The following is a 21,955-nucleotide window of genomic DNA, read 5'->3' as shown; positions in this document are numbered from 1 at the left end:
TGATAAATGTTGCTTCATCACTAAACAAGATAATAATACATTACTGGCCATTAAAATTGCTGCACCACGAAGATGACGTGCTACAGACGCGAAATTTAACCGACAGGATGAAGATGCTGAGATAAACTAATGATTAGCTTTTCAGAGCATTCACACAAGGTTGGCGTCGGTGGCGACACCTACAATGTGCTGAGATGAGGAAAGTTTCCAACCGATTTCTCATACACAAATAGCAGTTGACCGGCGTTGCCTGGTGAAACATTGTTGTGATGCCTCGTCTAAGGAGGAGAAATGCGTACCAATATGTTTCTGACTTTGATCAAGGTAAGATTGTAGCCTATCCCGATTGCGGTTTATCACATCACGACATTGCTGCTTGCGTTCGTAAAGATCCAATGACTGTTAGCAGAAAATGTAATCGGTGGGTTCAGGAGGGTAATACGGAACGACGTGCTGTATCGCAAGGGTCACGTATGACTAGCAATCAAGTTGACAGTCATCTTATCCGCATGGCTGTAACGGATCGTGCAGCCACGTCTCGATCCCTGAGTAATCAGATGAGGTCGTTTGCAAGACAACAACCATCTGCACCAACATTTCGACGACGTTTGCAGCAGCATGGACTATCAGCTCGGAGACCATGGGTGTGGTTACCCTTGACGCTGCATCAGAGACAGGAGCGCCTGCGATGGTGTATTCAACGACGATTCTGGGTGCACGAATTTCAAAACGTCATTTTTTTCGGATGAATACAGGTTCTGTTTACAGCATCATGGTGGTCGCATCCGTGTTTGGCAACATCGCGATGAACGCACATAGGAAGCGTGTATTCGTCATCGCCATACTGGCGTATCACATGGCGTGATGGTATGGGGTGCCATTGGTTACACGTCTCGGTCACCTCTTGTTCGCATTGACGGCACTTTGAATAGTGGACGCTACATTTCAGATGTGTTACGACCCGAGGCTGCACCCTTCATTCGATCCATGCAAAACTCTACATTTCAGCAGGATAATGCACGACCGCATGTTGCAGGTCCTGTACGGGCCTTTCTGGATGCAGAAAATGTTTGACTGCTGCCCTGACTAGCACACTCTCCGTATCTCTCACCAATTGAAAACGTCCGGTTAATGGTAGCCGAACAATTGGCTAGACACAATACGCCAGTTACCACTCTTGATGAACTGTGGTATCGTGTTAAAGCAGCATGGTCAGCTGTACCTGCACACGCCATTCAAGCTCCGTTTGACTCAATGCCCAGGCGTATCCAGGCCGTTATTACGGCCAGAGGTGGTTGTTGTGGGTACTGATTTCTCAGGATCTATGAACCAAAACTGCGTGAAAATGTAATGACATATCCGTTCCAATATAATATATTTGTGCAATGAATGCCTGTTTATCATCTGCGTTTCTTCTTGGTGTAGCAATTGTAATGGCCAGTAGTTTACATTTGTAGTATTCTGTCTAAATGGTCATGCAGAGAATTAAACACGATTCTCATAATAGTTTCCACGTAGCGCTGGATGGGGAGAGATGTGACAGGGATGGAACCTTCGCCGATGAGTAATGTGTAGGCGCTTATGTGACTCATGCCACTTTCTCGTGCAATTGCGTGGCAGCTAACGTACGGTACAACAGCAGCAAGAACATTATTATCCCACTCTTCTGTCGTCACTTGTTTCCTTCTGTTATACTGTCTAGGTGTTAACGCTTTTTTTTCACAGGCTTTATCAGGTTTTCAAAACTTGTTTCTGTCTTCTTGGTACAAATGTTCTTATATATGTTTACATTTTCGGCATTTTGAATTTTTAGTTTATTGTTGCCAGTCAAAATGTTTATGGACTACTTGTTATCGAGTGGTCGCAAATTATTACTTACGAAAAGGATGTATAAAGCAATATGCACTATATTTTGCTTGAAAAATGGATTACAATGTAACTTCGGATTCGACATGTTGACTGAGGCTTTTGGCGAATCGCGAATCTGTTATGAATGAGACAAGAGTTTATGACTGGTATACACGTTTCAAAGAGGGTCGAGAAGACGTTGTAGACGTCGATCGCTCTAGACGCTCTAGCATATCAATTACTGAAGACATTATGGAAGAAATAAAAAGATGTTTTTGGAAAATCACCAAGTCATTATCAAGGAAATTTCTAATGATCAAATCATATCCTTTAACTCATGCAACAATATTTTTGGATGTTTTTGGCATGAAACATATTGCAAACAAAGTTTGTTCAGAAATTGTTGAAATTTCGACCAAAAATTTCGAAGCGTAAACGCTGACGAATGAATTCCACAACGATGCAGAACTTCTAAAGAATGTTAGGCCTATAGCAGGTGAAGAGACATGGGTATATGGGTAGGATATGGAATACAAGCCCCATCGTCCCAGTGGAAACTCTCTGAAGAGCCAAGACTGAAAAAACTCGATACGATCATATGTGAAGGTTCCCCTCACTATTTTCTTCGATTACAATTGGGACACGCATCTGCTTCTTAGCACTACACAGAATGCAACAGGGCCATAATATCAAACATACACAGCTTGCGTCCGATAATTTTATTTACATTACACAATTTAATACACCAAGACAACTTGGTCTTTAACGAACTCACCACAAAAACAAAAAAAAAACCTTTTCTCACACCCTATGAAATTTACTTCACCAACGTATAAAGCATCAATTGAAGTTGCTCCTGTGTCTTAAAAGGTTCAATACTATTACAATAAAACTCTTCTTATACCCCTGTGGTCATTTACTTAACCAATGTGTTAGACTTAATTAAAGTCACCCTTGGTACAAACATTTAACGAAATCAACTGGCCGAACTCAAAACCGGCAGGACTAGGGTATACAATAATTTCCCTTCGCAATAACATTTCATACCAAATGAATAACGTAAATAAATGGTCAAAACTCAAGGAAATAAAGGTAGCTTCTAAAATCTTAACGGTCCCTACCGAAAGTTGACGGTGTCTAAAATTGTGACTAAAGACTAAAGAATAATCAAGTTGGTGGCAGCACTGATAAACACTAATTAAAATAACAAACAATTAATGTAAGAGACCCTTGACATCTAAAGATTACTTGGCAACATACTCAGATAAAACCCTGCTTTACAACAATTTTACCTCGGCAAGCCACACCTAAGGTACAAATAACAACATCTTGAATGATTAAAAAGGACAATTAACCAAGCAGACCCTTAATGAATCCGATCGGGCATAAAAAGACTGAGTGCCACTCAACATTACAAGATCGAAGTCATACTTCAAGCTCAAAGTGCATTCGTAAGAGTGACGGAGGAAGGAGGTATAAAGCTTAACGATCTGACGGAGCCAGTCACAAAGAGTGAAGCAATACTCAAATTAAAGGCGTGACCGATGAACCGGTCAAATGAGTCACAGCTCCGCTGGTAACGGCCAAGTCGTCAAGCCCCGATGCCACGCCCAACCGTAGCGGACGAAATGTACTGCGCTGCACGTAACTGAGACATAAATCAACTACAACAGCACACTTGCATTTACACACTCATACTACAAAGGACAATTCACCATAATATTTAAAACGGAAAAGTCCACTTATAAAGGGTTATTTACTTAGCAACTTAAGCTCATTTATACACCATAACACCACGCAACAGTACGAACAGGAGAGTTTATTAAAAAAAAAATGCCGAGAAGATGTAATTTCGCGAGACAACATCGTCTATCGTTACTCGTCACTAATGTGTAGGTACCTGTATTTAAAAAGCACTGTTGGCACCACCATAAACATACAATCACTAAATAACGAGCAGCTCACCAGTCTCGCTTACATGTATCTGCTGATCCTTTACCAAGTGGTAAGAAATCAAGGTAGAGCGCGAAATGTCCGTTATCACGCCATATGTGACTTAACGTATCATGGTACACTCGAGACCAAACTCACACTGCAGACATCACTGATTAACCATTAATAGGTCTAACTAAGCACACAGTCGCGCCTGCTTTAATCACACACACACCATGTGAGCAGGCGGTCGGCTAATCCAGGCGACGCCCGGCAAGCTCTTCTTCTCAACGTTCACTGCATGGTGAGCGCAAAACCAAACACCATGAGTCGTGCCAGAAGCCAACTTCACCGCCGTCTCCTGCCGCAGCATCCCACTTGTAGCACGCCAAATGAGCATGCGCACCAAATAAGGGCCAACTTCCCGAACCCGTAGTACCTAACGACCGAACGACCACACAGAGAGCCGCTGCCTCGATGCTGCAGACGTAAATAGAGGGACCCGCAATGAACAACTGACTCGCGGCCAGTCAAAGAAAAATCGAAAGCAAATACGACACTGCTGGGGCAGGAGTACTGGCGCCAGGAGCGCGACGTATCGGCAATGGGATAGCGCATCATGAGTTCCTACCTTATGGTCGGACGGTCAGTGAGGAATACTACCAAGCTACGCTCCGTTTTCGTGAAAGAGTCCAAAGAAAACGACCAAAATTGTGGCTTAACCACTCGTGGAAATTGCATCGGCATAATACTCCCTCTCGCAACCTCAATGCTTCTTCGTCATTTTTTGAAAACAAACGAAACACCTCAGCCACCGTATTCGACGGACATGGCCCCTTTAACTCCTTTCCAGCTAGAGGCTGAAGACCACCATTGATGAGATTAAGCCGGAATCACTGAAGGGGCTGAACACCATAACGAAAATTAAATTCCAGAAGAGCTTCCCTGATTGGAAAAATGCTGTCACAACTGTGTTATATCTCAAGGGGATTACTTTGAAGGAGACTAAGTTGCTGTTGATGAATAAATAAAGATACTGCAATAAAAAGGAAGGCTCCCGTTACTCTTTTATTACACGTCGTATGCTTTTAAGCTGCGTTGAGTTCCTGTTTCCGGAATGGGAGGGCGTCCCGGGTCATCGTGAGAGACGTAAAGGGCTACCGCACGCGTGGCATGTGTATAGCTGCTCCGAACGAGGTCACCAGTGGACGGTTGGACACGCGAAGTGTAGAGGGACGTGTGAAGATCAACTCTCTTTTCCGAAAATGGGGAAGGTGTGAGAGAGAAGCACATATAGGTTATCGCTGAGTGTGTTACTCTTTGTGGGAGCTAGCCCGTGTGTGAGGTTGCCTGTCCATTTCCTGATGATCGTCGCTTTTAAGCTTGTATTATTGTGCGTCAGTTTTGAAAAAAGTGAGCTTCTTGCTGCTGGTTTGAACGCATACTTGGGGCTATTTGACCATGTGACATCCGGCTGCTGATTACATGTGATTATCATCCATCACCCTAAAGGGTACTGACATCGTTCTGTCCTTTCCTGAAGTAACGATTTTGCTGGACATGTGTTAGGAACTACCGCTGTCGATTTGTTAGTCTGACTTCCAAAAATATTAAATGTTGAAAGTAGGTTGATTAAGTTTTTTTATTGGTAACGCCACCGCCACGTAGCGCTCTGTATGAAAATCACTGGCTGTGCCGTGTGCAATCTGTGGCTGGTTGGCATTGTTGTAATACTCGCCATTGTAGTGTTGGGCAGCGGCAGCTGGATGCTAACAGCGCGTAGCGTTGCGCAGTTGGAGGTGAGCCGCCAGCAGTGGTGGACGTGGGGAGAGAGATGGCGGTGTTTTTAAATTTGTAAGAATGGGTGTCATGAACTGATTTATATATTATGACTATTAAGGCAAATACATTGTTTGTTCTCTATCAAAATCTTTCATTTGCTAACTATGCCTGTCAGTAGTTAGTGCCTTCAGTAGTTTGAATATTTTATTTAGCTGGCAGTAGTGGTGCTCGCTGTATTGCAGTAGCTTGAGTAACGAAGATTTTTGTGAGGTAAGTGATTTGTGAAACGTATAGGTTAATGTTAGTCAGAGCCATTCTTTCGTAGGGATTTTTGAAAGTCAGATTGCGTTGCGCTAAAAATATTGTGTGTCAGTTTAAGCACAGTCTTGTATAATTTTTCAAAAGGGGACGTTTCATATAGACCAGTCGTGTAAAATTTTTCAAAGGGGACGTTTGAATGTAACTGTGCAGTAGCCTTCGATGTGCAGCATTTTTTTTTTTTTGTTACAATTTCGGTCATACTTTATTAAAAAGGCAAATAACTGCTGCCGAAAAATTAACTGTGTAGCTTTTCTTACCGGTTCAGCGAATAACTGTTGTTTATCGTCATGTTTTTTGGAGCGCAAGAGTTTTTCTGTGAATAAAGTTGTTAGTGCCTCACCTTTCACTTATGCACTACATAACTGTGCATCGTGTTTGTAAAGAGTTCGGAATGTTCTTCAGTGTGTCTGATTCGTTCTCAAAGAGTTTGTGATTGTTTCTCTCTATTGTAGAAATCTGTATTTGGCTAATGTTACACACACTGTTTTCGGGCGTGACTGGCCGTATGTTTAGTGAACGCCTTGTGGACACATACGTTAGGGCCGCCGGGGTCCCGGTCGGGCGTGCTTGCTGGTGGACCGATGTATCGCTGGTATTATTTACATGGTTTGTGAAACTATTGAAGTGGATTCACCTTCTTCAGGAGTTCCTTACGCATGGTATGTTAATTGCTTCGGCGGTGATTTTGTTCCTGGTACCGGATAATGAGTATGATTATTTTTAGTAAATGTATTTATAAGAAACATTTGTTTCAAGGTTCGGAATTTCCTTAAGCTTCTTTTAACTGAACAGTTAACCGGACGTATTCGATAACTAAATTATGGTTACGACCTTATTTTGAAATTTTGCACAGTTGCAAATGGTTGAAATGGCTATAAACTCTGTGGGACTTAACATCTAAGGTCATAAGTCCCCTAGACGTAGAACTACTTAAACCTAACTAACCTAAGGACATCACACACATCCATGCCCGAGGCCGGATAGGAACCTGCGACCGTAACAGCAGCGAGGTTCCGGACTGAATAACTTAGAACCGCTCTGCCACAGCTGCTGGCTGCACAGTTTCAGAAAACTGTAAACTGGAATATATACATCTACATCCATACTCGGCAAGCCACCTCAGACTGTGTGGCGGAGGGTACCGTGTGTACCTCTATCGGTTCTCTCTTCTATTCCAGTCTCGTATTGTTCGTGGAAAGAAGGATTGTCGGTATGCCTATGTGTGGGCTCTGTCTCTCTGATTTTATCCTCATGGTCTCTTCGCGAGATATACGTAGGAGGGAGCAATATACTGCTTGACTCTTCGGTTAAGGTACGTTCTCGAAACATCAACAAAAGCCCGTGCCGAGCTACTGAGCGTCTCTCCTGCAGAGTCTTCCACTGGAGTTTATCTATCATCTCCGTAACACTTTTGCGATTACTAAATGATCCTGTAATGAAGCGCGCTGCTCTCCGTTGGATCTTCTCTATCTCTTCTATCAACCCTATCTGGTGCTGATCCCACACTGCTGAGCAGTATTCAAGCAGTGGGCGAACAAGCGTACTGTAACCTACTTCCTTTGCTGTCGGATTGCATTTCCTTAGGATTCTTCCAATGAATCTGTCTGGCATCTGCTTTACCGACGATCAACTTTATATGATCATTCCATTTTAAATCACTCCTAATGCGTACTCCCAGATAATGTATGGAATTAACTGCTTGCAGTTGCTGACCTGCTATTTTGTAGCTAAATGATAAGGGACCTATCTTTCTATGTATTCGCATCACATTACACTTGTCTAAATTGAGATTCAATTGCCATTCCGTGTACCATGCCTCAATTCGCTGCAGATCCTCCTGCATTTAAGTACAATTTCCCATTGTTCCAACCTCTCGATATACCACAACTTCATCCGCAAAAAGCCTCAGTGAACTTCCGATGTAATCCACAAGGTCATTTATGTTCATTGTGAATAGCAACGGTCCTACGACACTCCCCAGCGGCAAACCTGAAATCACTCTTACTTCGGAAGACTTCTCCCCATTGAGAATGACATGCTGCGTTCTGTTATCTGAGAACTCCTCAATCCAATCACACAATTGGTCTGATAATCCATATGCTCTTACTTTGTTCATTAAACGACTGTGGGGAACTGTATCGAACGCCTTGCGGAAGTCAAGAAACACGGCATCTACCTGTGAACCCGTATCTATGGCCCTCTGAGTCTCGTGGACGAATATAGTTGTGAGCGAGACTATTTCTTGCCCACTCGTTTAATGTATATATGTATTGATGCTGCAACGTATCGTCAAGTGCACTTTTTACTGGAGTGAACATACAACACACAGTGTGAGATAAAGAGTGTTAATTGTTTCCACTCTAGTGGCCTTAGTGGCCTCCACTTCCGGTTCTCCATACCCATCAGTGTCTCTGGAATTTTATGCACTTTCGTGTGTGAAAGAATTGTCTCAAAAATAGATGACGGATGTGTTAATAGTAACTTAATTGTTGAAGGGGTCGGTGACACTAAAGCAACTGGAAATAGACAACGATTTGCCATCAGCTTCAGTTGCTATGGAAAATGAAAATTCTGTTTATAGTTTGTTGGATCCAGACACTATGATGAACGATTCTACCGTCAGAAACGTTGACATTGATTACGTAATCATACAGTAATTGTAAAAATGTTCAAATGTGTGTGAAATATTATGGGACCTAACTGCTAAGGTCATCAGTCCCTAAGCTTACACACTACTTAATCTAAATTATCCTAAGGACAAACACACACATCCATGCTAGAGGGAGGACTCGAACTTCAGCCGGCAGTCCATGACTGCAGCGCCTCAGACCGCTCGGCTAACCCCGCGCGGCACAGTAGTTGAAAGAACTGAACTATAAGTTACACTCTAACTCATTCGAAATGTACAGTAAATTATATTCAAATCTACGACTAATAAGAAATAAATTAGACGCAAACATGCATAAAACGCACAGTAAATTAGATGCAAAACCCAGTAAATCGGACAACAAACCGGATGCAAAAATTCTTACATTAAAGCAAATGCAGGATGAATTAAGGGGTGAGACGCAACGGTTATTAGTGAGTTCTAAAACGAATTTCAAGAATCAGTCGATGTAACACATTTTAATTTTATCTGGCAAACTGAGGTACAGTACAAAAAGAAGCAGTTCTGGGTAGTTTATACGAGTCCCAGTTAAAACTGCAGCAACAATAATTTAACCGGAATAGAAACGAATTAAAACTCCAGGATATCATTATAAACACGCTGAAGACATAAACAGAAAATAAAAAATCAGTTATGGAACTAGTTTCTGGTGTACAGCCACATTGTTACGGTCTGGAAAGCAAATTTAACGAGCGGAATGAAACGAAGATGGTCTGGCAAAAATGTAAAACAGACATTGATCTAAGTTTGATGCGTCAAGGGTCTGATTCAATAAACAAGGGACCTACAGCGGAAATAAACTTGACCAAATGGTTCCACTGCGAAGGATCGTAATACGGCTCCTATTTAATCATTGTTCGGATGTGGAGTTGGCTGATATTGAGACAGTAAGTCGCTGAATATAGAAGCAACAACAAGCGCTTAATATTCTAATGGCATCACGGCCAGACTAGATACCTGTAAGGGATCAGGGTCAGATGAGATTCTGCGAAAGAACTTGCTCTCATCCTAGCTGCCATTTGTTTAAGTTCGCTAGAACAACGAAGGATACCTAGCAACTGGAAATAAGCGCAGGCAATTCCGGTTTACAGAAAGAGTCATTAGACAAATGCAGGTAACTATAGGGCTGTATCGTTGACGTCAATCTATTGTACAACTATGGAACATATTTTATACTCAAAAAGGGATCAAATGGCTCTGAACACTATACGACTTAACTTTTGAGGTCATCAGTCGCCTAGAATTTAGAACTAATTAAACCTAACTAACCTAAGGACAACACACATCCATGCCCGAGGATGGATTCGAGCCTGCGACCGTAGTGGTCGCTCGGCTCCAGACTGTAGCGCCTAGAACTACATGGCAATTCCGGCCGGCATTTATACTCAAGAACTGAAGTTTTTGGAGAACGGTAATCTCGTCCACAAAAATAGTGATGAGTTTCGCAAACGAAGATCTTTCTAAACTCTGCTCGCTTTGTTCCTCCAATAGGCAAGGAAAATTAGGTTGATGCCGTGTTGTTTGAGTTCAGAAAGGCATTTTACACAGCCCCGCACTGCCGTTTAGTGAAAAAAAAACAAGAGATCGCCTAGTATCGGACCAGATTTACGAGAGCATTAAAAAATTCCTTGCGGACGTAACATTGCACGTTGCTCTTTGTGAAACAATATCGACAGTTTAAAGGTAATTTCCGAAGTACCCACAGATAGTGTAATAGGACTATTACTGTGAACAGTACATATAAATCACCTAGCAAAAATCGTCGGAAGTTGTTTAAGACGGTTCGCGAATGGTGCTGTGTTCTATATGAAAGTATCAACGCCAGAAGACAGTATCCATTGCGTAATGATCTACAGAGGATTGATCAATGGTGGAGCTTCTAGGGGTTGACCCTGAAAGTAAATGGAGGTAATGTAAAGCGCATAGATATGAAAAGAAATTCACTGTTTTAACCCTACACTGTGGATAACGAAGAGGAATGACCACATTAAATAAATAGTAGGAAAACCAGATGCCAAACTGAGACTCGTATGAAGAACCGAAGAACCGTAGGGAAATGTAACCCATCCGCGAGAGAAGTGGCTCAAAAATTGCTTGTTCGACCCATTATTTTGTATTTTTCGTCAGTCTTGCATCCTTACCAGGTAAGATTTATAGAAGAGGTAGATGCACTACTGGCCATTAAAACTGCTACACCAAGAAGAAATGAAGATGATAAACGGGTATTCATTGGACACATATATTACATTGGACAAGATATATTACATATTAAATTTTCACGCAGTTTGGGTGCATCGATCCTGAGAAATCAGTACCCAGAACAACCACGTCTGGCCGTAATAACGACTTTGATTCGCCTGGGCATTGAGCCAAACAAAGCTTGGATGGCGTGTACAGGTACAGTTGCCATGCATCTGCAAACGATACCACAGTTCATCAAGAGTAGTGACTGGCGTATTGTGACGAGTCAGTTGCTCGGTTACCATTGACCAGGCGTTTTCAATTGGTGAGAGATCGGGAAAATGTGTTGACCAGGGCAGCAGTCGAAAATTTTTTGTTTTGAGAAAGGCCCGTAAAGGACCTGCAACATGCGGTCGTGAATTATCCTACTGAAATGTAGGGTTTCGCAGGGATCTAATGAAGGGTAGAGTCACAGGTCGTAACACATCTGAAATGTAACGTCTAATCTTCAAAGTGCCGTCATTGCGAACAAGAGGTGACCGAGACGTGTAACCAATGGCACTCCATACCAGCACGCCGGGTGATACGCCAATATGGTAATGACGAATACAAGCTTCCAATGGGTATTCACCGCGATGTCGCCAAACACAGATGCGACCATCATGATGCTGTAAACGAAACCTGGATTCATCCGGAAAAATGACGTTTTGCCATTCGTGCACCCAGGTTCGTCGTTGAGTACACCATCGCAGGCGCTCTTGTCTGTGATGCAGCGCCAAGGGTAACCATGGTCTCCGTTCTGATAGTCCATGCTGCTGCATACGTCGTCAAACTGTTCGTGCAGATGTTTGTTGTCTTGCAAACGTCCCATGGGACAAGATTATCGAAGAAAAGGAAGAAGTCAGAAGAACAAAAAACGCGCGTACATCCCACGCTCCCCCCCCCCCCCCCACACCCACACACCCACCCACGCCCACACACCCACCCACGCCACACACACACACACACACACACACACACACACACACACACACACACACACACACTCAAGCACACTTGCACGATTGGGCATGGAATGTTAAATCACGCTCCTATCAAAATTTAAAAACTGGTGTGGAACGAGAGAAAATATAGTACTGTGTGAAGTAATTTGCAACTTATTGGAGATTCAAGTCGCTGACCCTTTATCAGAGGAAGGTTGGACTTAAATGGGTAAAAGTGTAACAAGTTCTCAACACGTGTGTCCTATGTGCACCACAACGAGTATCAGTCCTCTTTATGTTTTATTACTACCTTCTTATATAGCAAAAGTTCAATTCACGTCTAACTGCACGCCGCAAGACTAACAATGCACATCTTGTTAGCCACTTACTTGACGGTTCCACGATATAGTAAGAGAAAGTGACTACCGTTGAAGTCTATTTGTTGTGGTATAAACAGTTGTTCTTTAACTAAGGCAGTCTTTGCCGACCGTTTCTCGATGGGTTCAGAGAAGTTAAATGCCGATTGTCACATTAACAAGGGAAGCATAAACCCCAAGAATAAATCTCACAAATTACGAATTTTCCTCAAATTCTGCCATAACATACAGTTCTAACTAAATTTGTTCTGTTATTATATGCTTCTCCAGTCTTTTGGGATCCATTAAAGTGTATGGTTGATCTATAGGGAACCTAGAAACCTCGGTGTTTGGAAAGGTGGTTTTCTGGTGCATTCCAACGAATCGGCTCACCGCATTCCTTTAGTTTATGTTGCATTAACATGGATGCCGTGCGCATCCTGAGAGAATCTACAGTTTCCTCGCGAATTTGGCAAAACTCTAAATATCGGGGTGGGTGATGCCGCAAGTTGTTTCGCGGCGGGGGGTCCCTGTCTTCCTCTTGCGTCTTAATGCTGTCCAGTGTTTTATTACAGTTGCTGTGAAAGTATTTTTATTTTCAAAGTAATTTTAAGGTTTCTCGTTTGTAATGGTTCCCCTATTAAAGTCTTTGTCACTTAAAGCAATTAATTTGTAACAAAATCCTTTGAAAGTCTTGATCAGTTCCCTTTATTATGACTTCATAGTGTGTTTAAGGTTATTGTACTGAACTAAAGATTACGGGGTACATCACTGTTGTTTAAGATTCTCCCCTCCCGGGGTGCTTGTATCATAGGAAATTCTGCTTATTTGTGCTTCATCCTGGTTATTCATTAATGTATGTCCATTTTTTATATGTACTGGTTTTCGTTATGTTTTAGATGCGTAACCAGGCCGGATCCTCAACATGTTTATTGAAACCGTTAATAAGGAAAATTAGTTTCGTCGTGATTGGCCTGTCTGATTCTGAGAATAGGTCTTGTTCTATTTTCTTACTTGACTGCACCCGGCTTGGGCATTACGTTCATGGCACAACATCGAAAAATTTTGGGGCTGATATTTCGTCTATCACACTATCGCTCAGAGCAAGTAATAGTAACTATTTTCAATGTAATTAATTAGTTTTGCAAATTGTATAAAATGTAGTTTATCTCTTTTAGAGTTTTAACGGAGTGAATTTGTTTAATACATAATTTAATAGATAATCAGATTCTAATTTAGTAGGCAGTAAAATGATTCAATTTCAGTAATTAAAACTTTTGGGCTAAGAGGCCTTGGTCCAATAGCAGAAATACTTCTCCCTGACGTTTCGTTGCCAGCTGCGGGCAACATCATCTGAGGTGAGTCTACGTCTGGCTGCTAGGCCGTGGAGGTCCTGTTTATATAGAGCGCGTAGAGGGCGCCACCACTCGTCACGTGTTGTCAACAGTAAAACTATCCCTGGCTGGCGTCATTACTCTCGATCGAAGATAATCGATTGTCACATCTTTGGTACATAGTCGATCGCCATATCTTACCTAACTTCAAGCCTTCTTCTTTCCTGTTAAAATTATTGTGGTGCTTAAAAATTTCTACAGCTTCTCTATACATACGTGCATAATAATGCGATGTATTAGTTAGCACGCTCGTCTCACTAAATTTTATTTCATGGTCACCCGTTTCAAAAACATGTTCCGCTACAGGCGATTTTTCCGTGTGTCCCAGCTGACAGTTCCTTTTGTGTTCAGTTAGGCGAGTATTGATACTTCTTTTTGTGGTTACAATGTAAACCTTCCCACAACTACACGGAATTTTTACACTTCTGGAGTATCTAAAGGGTGTCGTGCATCTTTCGCCGATCTTAAGCATTCACTAATCTTCTTGGTGGGTCTGAAGATTGTTTAAACTCTGAACTTGGCCAGCACTTTCCCGATACGGTCTGTAATATTGTGGATGAATGGAAGAAAAACTTTCCCCAAGGCTGTAGCAGAACATGTTTTTGAAAAGGGTGACCATGAAATAAAATTTAGTGAGACGAGCGTGCTAGCTAAGACACCGCATTACTATGCAAGTATGTATTGAGAGGCTGTAGAGAATTTTAAACACCACAATAATTTTAACAGGAAGGAAGAATGCTTGAAGTTAGATAAGATAGGCGATCGACTTTGTAGCAAAGATGTGACAACCGATTACCTTCGATCGAGAATAATGACGCCAGCCAGAGATAGTTTTACTGTTGACAACACTTGACGAGTGGTGGCGCCCTCTACGCGCTCTATATAAACAGGACCTCCACGGCCTAGCAGCCAGTCGTAGACTCACCTCACATGATGTTGCCCGCAGCTGGCAACGAAACGTCAGGGAGAAGTATTTCTACTATTGGACCACGGCCTCTTAGCCCGGAAGTTTTAATTACTGAAGACGCCGGCCGTGCAAGCCTACATGCTATGATTGATTCAGTTTGTTTTTAAAAGTTTTTCATTTGATTGCACTCACTTGAAGAGCCTTAAGTGGGCGTGTATTCATCTTTCGATTCCTTGGATTAAGTATTAATGTGGCTGTATTACTGGTTGATTTGGACCTGACTTGCATAGGCGATTCCTTCGCTGCGCTATTTCCTAACTTGCAGCGCTTCTCGCCTTGCTTGCGGGGCCTGGAGAGAGCCGGCACTGGACTCGCTGTGTACTGCCGCGTGCATCTTCTGGGCGCGGTCCGACTCCGGGAGGCTGTTTGTCGGGCCGCCGGCCGCTATGGCCTAGCGGATCAAGACGCTTCAGTCCGGAACCGCGCTGCTGCTACGGTCGCAGGTTGGAATTCTGCCTCCAACAAATATGTGTGTGATGTCCTTGTGTTAGTCAGGTTTAAGTAGTTCTAAGTCTAGGAAACTGATGACCTCAGAAGTTAAGTCCCATAGTGCTCAGACCCATTTGAACCATTTGCCGGGCAGTGCGGGCTCTGACACCGTCCCTCACCTCTACGGGCACGTATCCTGTCGCTTCGTCTGTCCCCGGGTTGGCATCCCTTCTGTAACTTTTAGCAGCTTGTTCCTCTGTGCCTCACGTACTGAGATCCATACAAGCCCCTCGAACGTTAGTGACGCAAAATCCTGAGATATTTATGACTTACTGCCCCTGACTCAAATACCTGTTATTCAATTCTATTTTCACAGATTAATTCATTGCCTTAGAAGCGTCCGTTATAAATACTGTTGTTTTGAAATTGTTTCGAGCCCACTGATAACATGATACTCCTTTAAATACTGTTCTGATTTTTTTTACCTGTTTGGTTTTGTTAAAATAATTAGTTATTCGGTACTGAGTATTTGTACAACACCGAGTATGTCAATACTGTAGTTGTCCTAATTCTCATCGAGCACTGTCTCTACAAATAATTTTAAATTTTTGGCGCTCCCTTAGTTTTTTTTAAATTTCATTGTTAAGCACACTGTTTTGCAATTGTTCATATTCTTTGAGCCAAATTATCTCTTTCCCAATTGTGATCATCTCCTTAAAAATATTAATACAAATTGTGAGAAATGATGAATGATGTCATAACCGGGGCTTAGCCTTACACGAGGAGTTTCAATCGTTGTCCTGTTCCTAGGGATTTCGTTGGTAGTAGAACTATCCTGGTGTTCCTTTTCCATGTACAGCACAGCATCTGCAGCGTTTTTGAGAGTTTCTAATGGAGTCACCATGTAGTTAAAGGTAGAAGTGATTCATGGGAACTAGCGTCTACCATATGAAATCTGTGAAGTTTGGTGAGTGGCAATTGTAGCTTTGAGATTTTCGTTTGATTCAACTGCAACAAAGAAGTGGGAGGATACAGGGCCTCACAAAGTAGTGTGATGATGCCAGAGTAATGTGTTCTGTATTCGATGGTGTACCAACCCGCCCTTGGGTTCTGTTGTTATCCCAAAACTTAATCAGGTCACTCCTGATGTGCTGTCTGAGGCTTTCCCGGAACAACCAGGCAGGTCACTCCTGTTAGGGAGCATGACAAGAACAACTGCATGGCAGGTAAGCCCGAAAGGCAGTGGACGTGCGGCTTTTTTTCAAGCTCGCGGAGCAAAAAGTTAGAGACACTTAGAGACAGTTCAATTTCTTCTAAGATGCAAAAGTACTTTTGTAGACATTGCTTATTTAAGATGTACAAATTTTCATGTCCGAATAGTTTCTGATGTTTATAATTATTACTGGTCTCATTGTGCGCACTCATAATGTTTTAGGCGCTCCGTCTGGAACCGCACGACCGCTACGGTCGCAGGTTCGAATCCTGCATCGGGCATGGATGTGTGTGATATCCTTAGGTTAGTTAGGTTTAAGTATTTCTAATTTCTACGGGACTGATGACCTCAGAAGTTAAGTCGCAGAGTGCTCAGAGCCATTTGAACCATTTGAACCTTTGTTAGTGCGATCGACTGAGGCGATAAACTGTTGTACGGCATTCGACTTTCTTTGCCGATCTTCCACGCAATACTTGCATTGACCAACCAAATCGTGTTTCTTTGGAGGGAAACATAACAATAAATATAATGACGCTAAGACTTGTGATACATTCGTGGAGTAGTATAATGGAAATTTCATTAGCATTCGAGAAGGAAATTTTTCATATCGATAGATACCTGCACCTACTGAAACTTCAGTGGTCCTGTTCATAGCAGGAATAGCGCATTGAGTTCGCGGAGAAAGGCGTATGAGTGTGTCTACATCTACATCTACATCCATACTCCGCAAGCCATCTGACGGTGTGTGGCGAAGGGTACCCTGAGTACCGATATCGGTTCTCCCTTCTATTCCAGTCTCGTATTGTACGTGGAAAGAAGGATTGTCGGTATGCTTCTGTGTGGGCTGTAATCTCTCTGATTTTATCCTCGTGGTCTCTTCGCGAGATATACGTAGGAGGGAGCAATATACTGCTTGACTCTTCGGTTAAGGTACGTTCTCCAAACTTCAACAAAAGCCCGTGCCGAGCTACTGAGCTTCTCTCCTGCAGAGTCTTCCACTGGAGTTTATCTATCATCTCCGTAACACTTTTGCAATTACTAAATGATCCTGTAATGAAGCGCGCTGCTCTCCGTTGGATCTTCTCTATCTCTTCTATCAACCCTATCTGGTGCTGATCCCACACTGCTGAGCAGTATTCAAGCAGTGGGCGAACAAGCGTACTGTAACCTACTTCCTTTGCTGTCGGATTGCATTTCCTTAGGATTCTTCCAATGAATCTGTCTGGCATCTGCTTTACCGACGATCAACTTTATATGATCATTCCATTTTAAATCACTCCTAATGCGTACTCCCAGATAATGTATGGAATTAACTGCTTGCAGTTGCTGACCTGCTATTTTGTAGCTAAATGATAAGGGACCTATCTTTCTATGTATTCGCATCACATTACACTTGTCTAAATTGAGATTCAATTGCCATTCCGTGCACCATGCCTCAATTCGCTGCAGATCCTCCTGCATTTCAGTACAATTTCCCATTGTTCCAACCTCTCGATATACCACAGCATCATCTGCAAAACGCCTCAGTGAATTTCCGATGTCATCCACCAGGTCATTTATGTATATTGTGAATAGCAACGGTCCTATGACACTCCCCTGTGGCACACCTGAAATCAATCTTACTTCGGAAGACTTCTCCCCATTGAGATTGACATGCTGCGTTCTGTTATCTAGGAACTCCTCAATCCAATCACACAATTGATCTGATAGTCCGTATGCTCTTTCTTTGTTCATTAAACGACTGTGGGGAACTGTGTCAAACGCCTTGCGGAAGTCAAGAAACACGGCATCTACCTGTGAACCCGTGTCTAAGGCCCTCTGAGTCTCGTGGCCGAATAGCTTGAGCTGGGTTTCACACGACCCTCTTTTTCGAAACCCATGCTGATTCCTACAGAGTAGATTTCTAGTCTCCAGAAAAGACATTATACTCGAACATAATACGTGTTCCAAAATTCTACAACTGATCGACGTTAGAGATATAGGTCTATAGTTCTGCACATCTGTTCGTCGTCCCTTATTGAAAACGGGGATGACCTGTGCCCTTTTCCAATCCTTTGGAACGCTTCGCTCTTCTAGAGACCTATGGTACACCGCTGCAAGAAGGGGGGGCAAGTTCCTTCGCGTACTCTGTGTAAAATCGAACTGGTATCCCATCAGGACCAGCGGCCTATCCTCTTTTGACCGGTTTTAATTGTTTCTCTACCCCTCTGTCGTCTATTTCGATATCTACCATTTTGTCAACTGTGCGACAATCTAGAGAAAGAAGCACAGTGCAGTCTTCCTCTGTGAAACAGCTTTGGAAGAAGACATTTAGTATTTCGGCCTTTAGTCTGTCATCCTCTGTTTCAGTACCATTTTGGCCACAGAGTGTCTGGACATTTTGTTTTGATCCACCTACCGCTTTGACATAGGACCAAAATTTCTTAGGATTTTCTGCCAAGTAATTACATAGAACTTTACTTTCGAATTCATTGAAAGCCTCTCGCATAGCCCTCCTCACACTACATTTCGCTCCGCATAATTTTTGTTTGTCTGCAAGGCTTTGGCTATGTTTATGTTTGCTGTGAAGTTCCCTTTGCTTCCGCAGCAGTTTTCTAACTCGGTTATTGTACCACGGTGGCTCTTTTCCATCTCTTACGATCTTGCTTGGCACATACCCATCTAACGCATATTGTACGATGGTTTTGAACTTTGTCCACTGATCGTCAACACTATCTGTACTTGAGACAAATCTTTTGTGTTGACCCGTCAGGTACTCTGTAATCTGCTTTTTGTCACTTTTGCTAAACAGATAAATCTTCCTACCTTTTTTTAATATTTCTATTTACGGCTGAAATCATCGACGCAGTAATCGCTTTATGATCGCTGATTCGCTGTTCTGCATTAACTGATTCAAATAGTTCGGGTCTGTTTGTCACCAGAAGGTCTAATATATTATCGCCACGAGTCGGTTTTCTGTTTAACTGCTCAAGGTAGTTTTCAGATAAAGCACTTAAAAAAATTGCACTGGATTCTTTGTCCCTGCCACCCGTTATGAACCTTTCAGTCTCCCAGTCTGAATCCGGCAAATTAAAATCTCCACCCAGAACTATAGTATGGTGGGGAAATGTACTCGAATTTTTTTCCAAATTATTCTTCAGGTGCTCAGCCACAACAGGTGCTGAGCCCGGGGGCGTATAGAGACATCCAATTACCATGTCTGAGCCTGCTTTAAACGTGACCTCCACCCAAATCATTGCACAATTCGAATCTCCTTCAATTTCCTTCGATACTATTGCCCTTCTTATCGCTATAAACACGCCTCCCTGTTCACTGTCCAGCCTGTCTCTGCGGTATACATTCCAATCTGAGTTTAGGATTTCATTACTGTTTACATGTGGTTTCAGCCAACTTTCTGTCCCTAGAACTTCTGTGAAGAGGAATTATTTTGGTTATAAGAGGACTGGGCGGGAGACCATTTAATGGAAATATACCGTAGAGGTCGCCTCTGCACTGCTCGTAGTGCTTTTTAAGATAGACATTCGTTAATACTCTTAGCGTTAAGAACATTAGTATGTTGTGCGTGTGAAAGTTGATCAAATATATCTATCAATTAGAATTCAAAATATTCATTTATAATCATAGTCTCTGATCCTGCTGAGGAAATAGAGAATATATCTTTTAGTGTGTTGCAGACTGAAAACTATGGTCATTATGTTCTCCATCTTTTTCTGGCTGACCACAGAAATAGTTCCAAGCTCTCCTAAAAGTTGGTGAACACTATTCCAATATTTCCTACAGTAATTATTATTAATAACCTGTCACCCCACATGTTGATGCACATTATGTCGCTTCAATTCAGTGGCTATATTGACGTGTGCATCCTCATGCCGTTGATCATAGGAGGTCCCCCAAACCAGGGCAAATTATCTCTGCAGCCCAGCTCTGACAAGAACTTTGACACGGGCAGCTGCTTATGTAGGAAGTCTCCGGCCGTTGTTACTGAAGATCTTTGTTCAAAATTTATGCAGTGTCTGGGTTCGAAAGGACACACAACTTTAGGATTACTGGTTACCCGCTTTTTTTTCTACACTCCTGGAAATGGAAAAAAGAACACATTGACACCGGTGTGTCAGACCCACCATACTTGCTCCGGACACTGCGAGAGGGCTGTACAAGCAATGATCACACGCACGGCACAGCGGACACACCAGGAACCGCAACCGCGGTGTTGGCCGTCGAATGGCGCTACCTGCGCAGCATTTGTGCACCGCCGCCGTCAGTGTCAGCCAGTTTGCCGTGGCATACGGAGCTCCATCGCAGTCTTTAACACTAGTAGCATGCCGCGACAGCGTGGACGTGAACCGTATGTGCAGTTGACGGACTTTGAGCGAGGACGTATAGTGGGCATGCGGAAGGCCGGGTGGACGTACCGCCGAATTGCTCAACACGTGGGGCGAGAGGTCTCCACAGTACATCGATGTTGTCGCCAGTGGTCGGCGGAAGGTGCACGTGCCCGTCGACCTGGGACCGGACCGCAGCGACGCACGGATGCACGCCAAGACCGTAGGATCCTACGCAGTGCCGTAGGGGACCGCACTGCCACTTCCCAGCAAATTAGGGACACTGTTGCTCCTGGGGTATCGGCGAGGACCATTCGCAACCGTCTCCATGAAGCTGGGCTACGGTCCCGCACACCGTTAGGCCGTCTTCCGCTCACGCTCCAACATCGTGCAGCCCGCATCCAGTGGTGTCGCGACAGGCGTGAATGGAGGGACGAATGGAGACGTGTCGTCTTCAGCGATGAGAGTCGCTTCTGCCTTGGTGCCAATGATGGTCGTATGCGTGTTTGGCGCCGTGCAGGTGAGCGCCACAATCAGGACTGCATACGACCGAGGCACACAGGGCCAACACCCGGCATCATGGTGTGGGGAGCGATCTCCTACACTGGCCGTACACCTCTGGTGATCGTCGAGGGGACACTGAATAGTGCACGGTACATCCAAACCGTCATCGAACCCATCGTTCTACCATTCCTAGACCGGCAAGGGAACTTGCTGTTCCAACAGGACAATGCACGTCCGCATGTATCCCGTGCCACCCAACGTGCTCTAGAAGGTGTAAGTCAACTACCCTGGCCAGCAAGATCTCCGGATCTGTCCCCCATTGAGCATGTTTGGGACTGGGTGAAGCGTCGTCGCACGCGGTCTGCACGTCCAGCACGAACGCTGGTCCAACTGAGGCGCCAGGTGGAAATGGCATGGCAAGCCGTTCCACAGGACTACATCCATCATCTCTACGTTCGTCTCCATGGGAGAATAGCAGCCTGCATTGCTGCGAAAGGTGTATATACACTGTACTAGTGCCGACATTGTGCATGCTCTGTTGTCTGTGTCTATGTGCCTGTGGTTCTGTCAGTGTGATCATGTGATGTATCTGACCCCAGGAATGTGTCAATAATGTTTCCCCTTCCTGGGATAATGAATTCACGGTGTTCTTATTTCAATTTCCAGGAGTGTATTTCTTTCCTTTTATTTTTTTAATGTTTTTGTTTTCTTTCTACTAGACCACGGGGCATGTATACAATACACGTACATCTAGAAATATACAGCCGTATACTTATTAATAAGAATCTATGTATTAACGTCCAATAACACATAAGAATTGACACGTAGTTTTCGTCTGTGACGTAGTCTTTCAGTTTCTAATGACTTGTATCGCAGATGGACACCTTCCAGGATATTGTAACATCATTTGCACCTAGCTTTGAAACTATGATATACACGATAGTTGTATGCAAACAGAACTGCAGAACATTTTAATCCGAGGTTGTAACATTATTTGAACTCTGCATTTGTAAATATGAAGAAAACCAACCAAACGATCGACATGACGTACAACA

This window comes from Schistocerca gregaria, chromosome 3 (assembly GCF_023897955.1).
Source record: "Schistocerca gregaria isolate iqSchGreg1 chromosome 3, iqSchGreg1.2, whole genome shotgun sequence".
In the NCBI taxonomy this organism is placed as follows: domain Eukaryota; kingdom Metazoa; phylum Arthropoda; class Insecta; order Orthoptera; family Acrididae; genus Schistocerca; species Schistocerca gregaria.
The sequence above is the reverse complement of the archived record's forward strand: the minus strand, read 5'-3'. Positions refer to the sequence as shown.